Raw genomic sequence first — 12,329 nt, forward strand, 5'->3', positions numbered from 1 at the left:
ACCGTGACAAAGAGGAATCACCACATCGCCCTGATCTAGTCACGCATTGTTTCCTGTCATCTGACCCCCCGACCCTGACACTTGTTTAAATGTCAAAGCAGCAGCTTATCACTGCTTTGCCGCCATCACACGGCGAGCATCGCTCTATTCTCCAGCTCCACCTCCTCTCCTCCCCCTCCTGTTATTTGTGTTTAGTTCAGCTCAGTGAGCTTACGGCAAAAAACAACGTGAGAAAAATGACATAGAGTAGAGGTCGGGACCGGTCATTTCTGCCAGGGAGAAAGATTGACAATCAGACTGGGGAAATCCATCAGAGGGGAACAGAGATTGTACCTGCTGACTAACTTATTTACCCTGATGTCCCCTCGGTTTCATTTTAATGATACAACACTTTATATAAAGTAAAGACTCTTCTCATGGTGTAAATATGATGGTAAAATACATCCTTGAATTAGATTACCGGTAGGATTTATTCTGCTCATAAGGTCATTTAAAATTCACGAAAAATCTACCGGACACTCTGTTAAGCATTTTCATATAATTACATAGAACAGAACAGCCCCCTTATTCATTTGAATATGTCCATTGTGGGGACACAGTGGGTTCACAAATAACTGGCAAAACGATGCAAAGTTGTCCTGCAAAAACACGTTTCACTTGCAACATGATGTCAGCTGACCAGGTGCCTTATCAGCCAATCTGATACACACAAGCTGACATAGCTGGCAGATTTATTTGTAAATGGTGAACTACCTGGCAAGTGCCAGCATTGTCAAATTATTTCTTATAGTATTATAAACCTCAGTGCTTGGCATCAGAAAAATGTAATGTATTTTTCTGATCTATTTAAAGATAGTTGTTAAGGTTTTTTAGACTACATCCCATAAAGAATGTGTTTATGTTACAAAATCAATCTGGTCCAGCATGGAGCAGGCTTCACAGGTTCTCCTGGACATATTTGTTGGCGTAAGCTGTACAATAGCGTTTAGATGGCGTCTTAGCCTACAGTTAAAATAACACTGTATGTGGCTACTGTAGGGATGTAAATGTACATATTAATGTACACTTGCATTCCCTCTGTACCAATACACTTTATCTAGAAATCCTTAATGCTTTAAAAGAAAAACGTTTGTTGTGGTTTACTACCTTTTTATATCAGAGGTGTTTTATTTTCTGTGTCGATCAAAGACCTCTGAAAAGACAGAATTGATTGAAAATGAGAAGGATGATAGAAAGCTGGATCACTGTGGATATGTGAGCTGCGATAGTGAGCGTGGGAGTGTAGGCTCCCTGATGTGGAAAAGCAGAAAAACAGTGATGACGCTTATTCCTGTACTTAGAGGTCAGGTGTTGGAGAAATGCGTATTTTGTTGTGCATGTTAAACAAACCAAAAACACAGGTATAGCGCCTACGCAGACACAATCACTTTCACTGCCATACATCTATCTATACTATTCAATGCACGAGTGTGTACAAGTGCTGCAAAGCCCTGTTTGAAGTACCACATCACAAAAACTACACACCTCTCCCATGCACTCCAACACAAAGGGCACACACACTAATCGTACCCCCGCACACACTCCTCATCCATCTGCCTGAGGTGTGTGAGGCTCTGGCTGCAGCAGTGGCCATGCAACAGATCTATCAATCCTCTTCCTAACATCACAGCATGTGTGCCTGCCTGTCTGCCTTTTCTGGCTGCTCTCCTCCACCACCGCACCACGCAGGCCTTTCAATGAGCCTCTCCATCTTGCCAGCGCTAACTCACTCCCTCGCTCCCTACCTTACTCTATGACACACTCATACAGCCTTCCAGCTACACACACGCTCTTTGTGCTCTTGCAAGGGCACAAAAACAGTCACATATAAACTGTGCATGCCGATAAATACTCAAAAATGCTTTGGAAGTTCAGAGAGAATTGAACAGGAAGTTGTGAGAGGGCTTTAGGACTGTCGAGCTCTGTTGGTAAGAGGAGGCTCTTCATCTCTCTTTCTTTTGCTCTCATGCTCCTCCGCACTCTCACACCGCTTCTCTCTCCCTTTTTCTCACTCGATCTCATCTACTATCTATATATCTGTCTGTGGACTTTCACATTTACCACAAAAATACAGCAGAGAGTTGGGGTCTGCATCACAGTCACAGTGATGGATTGAGGATGGCAGAGAAAGGGAATAGATTACAGAAACCCAAAAGCGCTCATTGGCCATCCGTGCCCACAGAGGCCTCTTAAAAGGCAGCGGCTGCATTTGAAATAAAGCAGGGCTGACCGAATGGAGACATTTTATTTTTTTCCTGCCAGAGCCCGGAGGCAGAGGAAATGACCTCAGCCCTTTTAAAGGACCTCCGTTTCTTCCTCCACCGCTGGGAGATAAGGCTGCGTTGAGATTCACCGGCCTGACTGGCGCTCTGCCGCGCCGGACCACCGCACTGACTGCTGGGGGATGGATGAGATGAGAAGATAGTCTCTGGTGGCTTTGTGTTTATTGTTGCTTATTTCTTTGCCCTGTAACTTGCCATCCATTTTGTATGAGGATGTTAAGAAACTCACAAGTGCATTACATAAACTCGCATCTTGAAAGAATGACTGTCTCTTTTAATCATGTGGGTGACTTGATGTAAAACAGGCTCACTTCCTGCTTTGTCCCAACAAATTCGAATCATGTTTGAAGTACTACAAAACGTTTTATTGTTACTATAAAAGCAATGTATATTTTTGATTGAATGCCCATCTGGGGGAAATTAATAGTTCCAATGAATTTGCTGCAATGTCCTTGCAACATGTTCTTGAAATGTGATACTCCTTGCCTTTTGTATGCTGAATACATTTTGCATAGCTGGGCTGCATATGTATCCTCTGTGTGGTGCAATTTAAAAGCCTGTCAGGAGCTTGACCAATGCAATCTGAAGCAGCCCATGCCCTTACCACAAGATCAGCCTAATGGAGAAATATAGGCAATGTTAGATTGTATAAAAACAGATGTATTGCTGCATCAGAGCCTGAGAGGAGTATTGCATGACTTCTAGCATAAGGGCTAATGATGAATGAGGTGACGCTCTCCAAAAAGGCCTGTTTGTCATTGTCATGTGCGTGTGTATCTGTGTATTTGAGTTGGGATGGATGGGGGGGAGGGGAGAGAGAGAGCAGAGAGTGCTTTCTGCATCCGTTATTGGTTTCTCATTAGAGGGCTGAGATATAAACATTTGTCTATGTTGTACACGGTGCTGGCGCAATTAAGGATTCTCTTTGCCGCCCCCTCTGCCCTTTGAAAGTGAATTATGTGCAGATGAGAATCTCGACTGAAATGTGGCCAACAGCGGACCTTTTCCAAATGCCTCATTCCCCTAAAAGCCATTCCAGAAAGAGGCGAGATCATCTGGAGGAGCAAGGGAGAGAAAGTGTGTGCCGTTTCCTGCTTGCATTGCGCATTAATGACTCTAATTAGCAATAGCTGAGGGATAATCACATTGATTTGGACAGATTCAGCATGCAGAACCTCATTGGATAACACCCGCAGCCTTTGTTAGCACGCCCCCAATCACATGCACACAAGAATCCCTCTTCTCTACTTTACCTCCCCCCTCGTCTCCCCTGCCCCTCTTTTCTCCATTCCACTAAGTTCCATGTTGGCCATTCCCCAAGTAGGCATCTGATTGGCCAAGTATGTCGTAAATAGAAGCAGCGAGGCCATCAGCGCTGCATTCCTTGAGCTCTGACCTTTTGTACCCTTCCACTTCCTGTGCTGTTTTTGCATGCAGTGTGGTCGTCATCTGTATATCTGTGTGTATTTTTAATTATCTGGTGTGTGTGTGCGTTGGAGGTCATGGAGAGGTGAAACCCAGAGACCACAGAATCACAACGCTAAAATAGAACAAGGTTTCCCATGAGCTTTTTTTGCACTCGGATTCATTGCTAATTTAAGAGATTGGTTCATTTCTGAAGTGTTATTGTAGACTGTCTGTCTTCTGGATCTGAACAAAGAAACATCTGTAATGAACTTCAACGAAGTACAAACAGTCTCTTGGGAATATCTGTTGCAGATGTTTGTCACCACAGTGGCTTTCTTCTCTTGTCATTGGCTCAATCACATCCCAAATCTCCCTTCCTTGTCTTGGAAGGTGGCGGAAGGTGAAGTGGCGTTTCTCCAGTCATCTCTTATCCTCGTGGAGGGCAGGGGAACCAAGGCGAGAGATACGGCCATCCACCGACCTGCCAAGACCCTGGCCCCCTGCACCCATCCCCTGACTAATGATCATACCCTTGATTATTTAAGGAAGGCATAAATCATAACTGCAATGAAGAGGAAGGCTAGCTGGGGGCGGCCAGGCCGTTCCTCATGAATGACTAACAAATGCAAGAGAAACGAAATGCGCCGCATAGTTCTTTAGGGGAATGGGACGCTTTGTCTTTGTCCAGATGTAAATCCTTGTCCCTACCTTGAGATTTTCTCCATGTTTTGAGGGAGCTTGGTTTCCATCGATCCAGCATTGTTCAAATATTTAGCCTTGCCTCGATGGTGGCGCCTTCGGGACTAGAAACTGACATGATTACATTACTTATTACAATCTGCCGCTCAAATGGGGACGACATGGTGGGCCAAAAGATGGCCCCTTGCATGAATACTAAATGTCTGCATGTTAAGTTGGAATGATGGAAGTGGAGGTATTTATAGATACTCTATAGGTGAGGGGAAAAATAAGTTTGAAAAGACTGCACCTGCTCTTTGTGTAAAGGTGTTTATACAGTATGGCTTGTGGCTTTTGCACATCAACAGGTGCCGTAATGAGCAGCTATTCAAGGTGACTTTCTAACCTGAGATGTGCGCGCATGTGTGTCCATGTGCGTGTTTCCGCATGTCTGTGTGTGTGTTCTCTTTAAGGTATCTGTGTGGGGATTCTGTAAAGCCACCCAGTGTTTTTGCCACGGGTCTCGTTCTAACAACCTCTTGACAAGTAATTAACACCCTTCAGGTCTCAAACCTTTTATGAGGGCTCTTCACATGTTGTACCAAACGCATCGGGTTTTGCTATTAAGCTAGCACGCTGATGGAACTACCAGCGAAGTGAGCAGTGATTTCATTTACAGATCTGAATGAAGGCCATCTCTCTGCAGGTGAAGTGTTTTTTAGTGTTTTTATATTCTGCTACTTTAAATCATTGAATGTGAACAATGAGTAGATACTTTTTAAATGTGTAAATGCCATTTTTGAATGCCTCTTTTGATGTTTTTGAGCTAAATTTAGTATTTCCAAGAAGACAGAAGAAATAGGAGATAAGTTGGTCTTCTGAAACCAGAATCAATCTTTCAAGTTATCCTTTTCAACATCACAATGTAGATTTCAACATAACTGTACTCTAAACCTCTTTTAACACACACACATTTTAAATAGTGCCTCAGCTGTCATGCTGAATTTATAGCTGAAAGCCATATGGTGCTGTGCTAAAACTAATGAGTGTGAATAGATATGAATTAATTAAAGAACAAAGGAAAGAAGGAAGAAAAGCAAGAAAAATGATGAGTAAAACGAAGGAAAAAAATGCTGAGATGGAGAGGAAATCATTATTGTGAGCCCATATGTTGAAATTGTTAATATTCGACCTGTGACAATATCAATATAACATAGTATTTCACATTTTACCCACGCTTCAGTGTTACCAGAATAGCTCCATAGTGGGATTTGGTAGTCAATATAATATTAGTTTTACTGGTAAGATTTACAGAAAAGGAGCAAATGTGTTGCTAGCATCAGGGTTGCATGAATGTTAAGCGTCCAATCTTTTTGCAACTATGCATCAATCCACTGCGTGCGATTGCTGCAGTGCACAGCTCCTCTGTAACATTTGCACACATATTGGATGAGGAATTCGATTTCTCCACCTCCTGCTCAGCTTGTCTTGGGCACAATGAGCTGCCAGTGGCCCTTCTTGGCCCCAAGCCCTGGCTCTTTGCCCTCTGCAGATCCCGACTGCAGCTCTCTGACAAGGACACTCCTACACCTGCGAGAGAAGATGACAAGAAATACAATACGGCCAATAGGCTGGCTGCCTCAGCTCGAGACGAATGTCTTTGCTATAAATCCATGTTGCAGGGTTGATAAGTTAATTGCCTGTACCACTATCTCCTCGCCTGTGTCTAATATGCTTAGGACAGACCTCTCTGAGAGTTATTTTACAACTAATGGGGAGCCAGGTTAGTTACACTGGACGAGTAAATGAGGGACCTGTATTTCCTTCATAAGAGCTGCAGTATGTGCTTGTCATGTGTTTCTGCTAATTCAACCTCATCATTGAGTCTTCTCTCAAGGATCATATGTGTTAGTGCTATGAGCGGCCATCTGTTTGGAGATGGACATAGAGCGGTTTTATTTTATAGGAAGTTAGATGTAGATGAGGTTTTAGTTTCACTGTGTTGCCGTTTGTCTTGTTACTTCTCTGTGGTGTTAATGCTGTGACGCCAGTGATGTGGTCAGAAGGCTCATATGTTGTACAACCTAACATTTATTACAATTGACTTAAAAAAAACATGCAGATGTTTCTCTGTGGGATCTTTCGAGTGACGGATAGACTTATGATTCTCCCGTTTACCCTCATATGCACATGCACAAATAAGATAGTTGAAGGTCACGCACAATCAATCATACACACCCATTTTATAAACACACAGACGCACATTGACTCACACAGCACTGCATGGTTTAGTGGAGTGAAGCCACACCATGTATCATCAGTCAGCTGCTGGTTGAGGACAGAGGAATGCAGTCCCACTGAGGATGCTCTCCTCTGGGTTTGGAGTGTGACCAAGGCGGTCTTGACTTGGCCGCAGTTAGTCATGGATGCCATCTCACTATTTAAAAACCCCCCTTAATGTTAACATAGCTCACCGCAGCCTCCCACACCCACCACCCACCCTCTCTGCAGGGCAGGAGGCCTGGTCTAACCCCCAAATTGACCAAAGACATCCATAAATGTGCAAGAAATAAACAACAAATACACAACAGCTCCTTTTCATTCTTGTCTTTAGGTTGTTGGATTCTGTGAGGACATGTTACAAACCAAGCTTTTGTTTGACTATTTATGTATTCATATTATCCATTTCAGTAAATGGAGAAAATGACTCCAATATTCCAGGGCCCCTAGGTGACTGGATCACATTGTTTTAGTCCAATTAAACCCAACGATCTTCAATATACAGTGATATATAAAAGAGAGGAAACGGCGCTTTAGGATATACTACTGTAGTTCTGAAACAATAAATTGATTGATGCAATGAAAAATAACAACCATTTTATTTATCAAGTAATTGTTTTATGTATTTATTACAGGGGAAACAATATCATATTTGCTGGTACAAGTTTGAGAATGTGAAAATTCTTTTTCCTCTCCGTAAATTAAATGCACACTTTGGCTTTGTTCTGTCGATTTTACAAAAAAATCAATTCCAATCACCCTGTGCTCTTAAAACCTTTTTTTTTGGACTGTTCAGTATGTAATTCTCATAAAATGATCCACAAATAAATGTTAAGCTACCGCCCTAGGCTTAACATTTAAGAAGAAGTAGTCGTGAATATTTGGCTTTCTTTTTCCTTGAAACACACACAGTAAGTTTGTTCGCAACACATTTATCAGATAATGTACTATGTATACACAAATGTATTCATTGAGCAAGGATGTCAGCAGATACCATAGTTACAGTACATGCAGTATAAGTTTAAACATACAAATAATTACAAATATGTTTTTTTTACACACATCTTTAGTCGTAAGGCAGGACGAGGTCAGAACAACACACGTACTGTGGGAGGGAACATGCTGCAGTTGTATGGCTGTACCATGAATCATAAGAATTATATTACAGGCATTGTTATGCATATTTGTCCATGGTGTGGCGCATCTATATCCCCCATTAACCATAATTACTTTTATACATGCAAAGTATGAATTATTAACATACGTGTAATCGCAATGATTAATCACCCATGTGCAACAGCCGCTTCAGACCTCCTCTTGATGACTCACAAGGACGTAAACAATTACACTGTTTGCCCCGTCCGCCATTGTAATGCTCCGTGGCTTGTCGTTGATTCATTATTCATACTTAAGGCATTATTATTCCATTGTATGCTGTGCAAAATGGGATCATTAGCGCCTAATATTAGAATGTGAAAAGTGGAAAATATTGGGGGGAAACGGTGGTGGATATAGTGGGTAGGAAACCCCAAACAATCCAGACTATTAGCAGATAAAGAATGGTAATTTCCCTAGAAGTAATTAGGATTAGCATAATTTGACGGCGCATGAATGATGCATGGGTGATTGATACGTCGATGCACGTACTGTAATGAGTCCCTTATCTCCACTCTTCACTGAATACTTTTGTGTAGAGCCTAGCCCGAGGTGGCATCTACTGTAGTTCTACACCTCTGAAGGGAACATCCTGCATCACACACACACATTCATACAAACCAGTCAATGGGGCTTCAGGAGAGTAGAAGCAGAGATAGCATAATATCATCCTGTACAGTAGTAACTGATTGAAGATGGTACTTTTATCTTGACAGGCTCCATGTTGTAGCCAGACCAGGAAATATGATATGGCAGCTCATGTTCTCTTTATCCCTCTCACATGTGTGTGTGTGCTTGTGTGTCATCCTGCCAGAGTGTGTGTGTGTGTGTGTGTGTGTGTGTGTGTGTGTGTGTGTGTGTGTGTGTGTGTGTGTGTGTGTGTGTGTGTGTGTGTACACATTAGTGTGCAGCTACACAGTATTATCAGCAACCGCGTGTGCAGTCAGTCACTTTGAGCTGCTTTTAAGTGACAGCTATCGATTGGATGTTGGTGTTGTTGCAGAGGCTTCAAAGCAACACCTTGCCCTCTGCATCCCACTTGAGATGGTAACTCTAGAGTACCTGCTTTGTAAGAGTACAGCGTGTATTCTGCTTCAGAAACAGTCTCCTGCACGCATCTGTGTGTAGTTGTGTGTGTGTGTTGTTTAAAAGGGTGAGATGCGATGTTGTCTCGACCCTGTTACTTCTACAAAACAAAATAAATGTTTTCTTCTGCACAATTTCTAACCAACATGAAAACTATAATTATAAAAAAAACATTTTCTCACTCTCACCACAGATAGTATTCAGATATGCTTACTTGGCCAGGTAGTATTATCTTTATTTATACAATAACACGTGTAGTGTCTCTCCTAAGAACAATTGCCAAATCCAATCTAACTTTATATATAGAGCCCATTTAAAAACAACAGAGTTGACCAAAGTGCTGTTTATTTTGACAAAACCGACTCTATCCCTGGTCCATTTACATAAAAAAAGAAAAGGTGCAATATGTACCATCATTATCAAAAGCATTCATATCTCATACAAATATTCTGACTTTCCAATAACCTCCACAAGCATTCTGCCTGATCAGCACATACACACTCACACTGTCTCCTTGTCCCTTGGTTATTTTTTTTCCAACAAAACAAGCCTTTAACAGTTTTACCCTTTGACTACAGATCAGCATCAACCTTATAGGATCATTATGCATGTATCGGCTCTAATAACTGCACAGGGGAGGAGCCAACTGGATCTGTTCTGCAGGCAACTGACAATTGCCAATGCAGTGTGCTGACCCTAAAATAGCCCCCTTCCTCTCTCAGCATTTCCTTTTTATATTTGCCCTTTCTCCCCCTCTCTTCCTCTCTTCCACCCCCTCCACTCTTTCTCCATTCAGAGCTGTCTGAATATAGGTCAGCATTCTCTAAAATCCTTATCCTTTTGAAAGTTTTACGAGTGCACTCCATGTGGGAGCGGGTTGAATATTAAATTTGTAATTTGGAGTCCCAGGTATCTACCATTAGAATATTCTGATTATTAAAGAGAAGCAGCCATTGCTCAGAGGGACTTGGTACAAATCTCTATGGTTCTCTTAATGTGCTTTTAATATGTTCTTAAATCTAAAGATAATGCTTTAGCTGTCTTAATTGTGTTTAAAAAGGGTTAGATTACCCACATTCTAAAAAAGCATTTACCTCTGGTGGTAAATAGCCAAGCAGGGAGTTTTCTTTTATTCATTATTTTTGAAAGATCCATCTCTGAGTTGTCTACTTCCATCTCAGAGCAGCTCAGGAAAATGGAATTTTGTTTTTGGCTCACTTTAAAACTGCCTTGAAAGATTCAACAGAAAAGTGTCTTCCCAAAAACAGTAGGCCTGTCCAACTCCGCCTGTGAACAGAGGAGTGAAGAAATAAAGAGAAAATCCTGGATATAAAATGAGTTTTCTAAAAGGTGCCACTTAGCATTAAAACATGGGGTGAATCATATGCTATAGGCTTCACGATCCCAACCTAACTATAACCTATGGGAGGTTTTGGAGGAAAGGGGTACAGGAAATGAGAAGACAGCATCTTCAAACCTAACTGTTCTTGTCTGCTACCGTCAGAAATTGGCTCAAAGAGGAGTTTATGGAAAATAACAGCAATGTTTTTTTAATATATTCAATATAAGGCAATTGTTTGGTAAAGCTTAACATGTGGCCTTACTCAAATGTTCTAGATTATTTTTGAAGACAACACCAAATAACATCTTTGCATATGGATTGTCCTTTACACAGAACTCCAGCATCATATCAATTATTAAATAAATACAATTAATTTAGTGTTTTACCTTCGGTAGAGTTCCACCAACTTAACATTAACTACCAAGGCATAGTAAAGTTGTTACAGTAGTTCTGGAGGCCCCACATCTTACAAATACAATTGATGTTGGTAGTTTGTCATCAACCTGTAGTCTCAGGAAATGGTTCATAGTGTGGTCGGTGAATTAGCCACAGGTACATGGAGACTGTCTCGGAAAAGACACACTGCTTTTATTTCACCGCACCAAAATTCAATTTACATTCTTTGTATTATCGTGAAGGCAGACATCTCAGTAGCTAAAAACCTGGCCAAAAAAATCCATTAAAATATCTGCATGGATACCACACAACAAGGGACAAAAGTATGCTTTGTTTTAAAAAACAAATGGTGAATCAAGTTTTTCTTTTGTTTAAGTTATCAAATAACAACTAGCAAAATGTAACCTTGTAAGAAAAATGATCAATCAATACATTCTACTTTTTGTCTGCTTTAAGAAATCATTAATTTTTAAACCAAGGCTACATTTCTCTGACTATCGCCTGTATTTGAATCCTTTTGCTCTGGCTCTTCATATTTCCACAATTAAAGACCCACCCCTCTCAGCCCCACTCTAACAGCTGGCCATTAATCAGTCCTTGCACTCGATTTCTCCTCCGCCACAGGTTATGATTTTCACATTACTCCACACTCCTTCACCTCCACCCGACAGGAAAATGACCACAACCCCCCACCACCACACAGACACACACCTCGAATCTCTCGGAAAGTGAGATGTTGGTATGAGAGAAACGCATGGTGAGCCCATAAGGTGTTACGCGGTTGTGTGAATGCTCATACGGGTGTTAAGACATAAACGCTCCTAACACGATGGGGGAAACCACGACGGCGAGTCTGCCCCTACCTCACACCCATTATCCTTTTCTAATTACACTTTCCCTCTGAAACAGTGGATCATAGGGCACCATTGACTGCTTTTAATCCCCCACCAAATTTTAATTAACACAGACGTGACCCCCGTCTCCGATACATCCCGGGGAACGTCGGGATCACAATAACTCATAAATCACAGCCACAGATTTCATTCCCTACGCTTTCCTCGGGTGATGAATTTCCAGATGGGGGCTGGTGCTTGTTAATGTCAGGGAAAATATGAGGGAGAGAGACATTGTGACTGTATTGGAGACAGAGAGAGACGGAGACAGAGGGAAGGTGGACAGAGTGAGTGTTTATTCGTAGGAGAAATGGATTTGAGAGAGACAAAGAGAAATGGCAGCATTTCTGTTGTGCCGTCAACCTTTGAGAGATTTGTCACCGGGGAGAGGATTATAACGGATGTGAAATGGGGCTGTGTTAATGCGCCGGGTGTTGGGGAACGCGAGGTGGGCAGTCTCTGAAAATCAAAAAAGCTGAACAAGAGAAAACTCTCTGAAGAATTAATTGATTGTTTACACGTGTGTAATATTTCATTAAACATGGAATATAAATGATGGACTTTAATGATATGTTTATGAATCTGTCTTCTCAATGGAATTACACCAGTGATGTTCTGGTTCTCAATGTGCCCGGCGCCCAGTGCATGTGTGTTTCATGTTTGTGCAGAAGTGTGTTTATCTGTGTTGGCGTTTGCATATGTGTGTCAGTGTATGCGTGGAGTTAGAGGTGGGCAGGGTGCCGGGGTTTGTTATTACAAAATCGCTCATCC

At 41.8% G+C, this 12,329-nt stretch overlaps 1 protein-coding gene across 5 annotated transcripts in view; it reads left to right on the top strand.

The window, feature by feature from the left end:
* Positions 1-12,329, top strand: part of rbms3 (RNA binding motif, single stranded interacting protein) — a 265,018-nt gene that overhangs the window by 140,587 nt on the left and 112,102 nt on the right. The gene's annotated exons all lie outside the window — the stretch shown is intronic.

The sequence above is a fragment of the Notothenia coriiceps genome, unplaced genomic scaffold (assembly GCF_000735185.1).
Source record: "Notothenia coriiceps isolate Sejong01 unplaced genomic scaffold, NC01 NC01_scaffold00037244, whole genome shotgun sequence".
Lineage (NCBI taxonomy): Eukaryota > Metazoa > Chordata > Actinopteri > Perciformes > Nototheniidae > Notothenia > Notothenia coriiceps.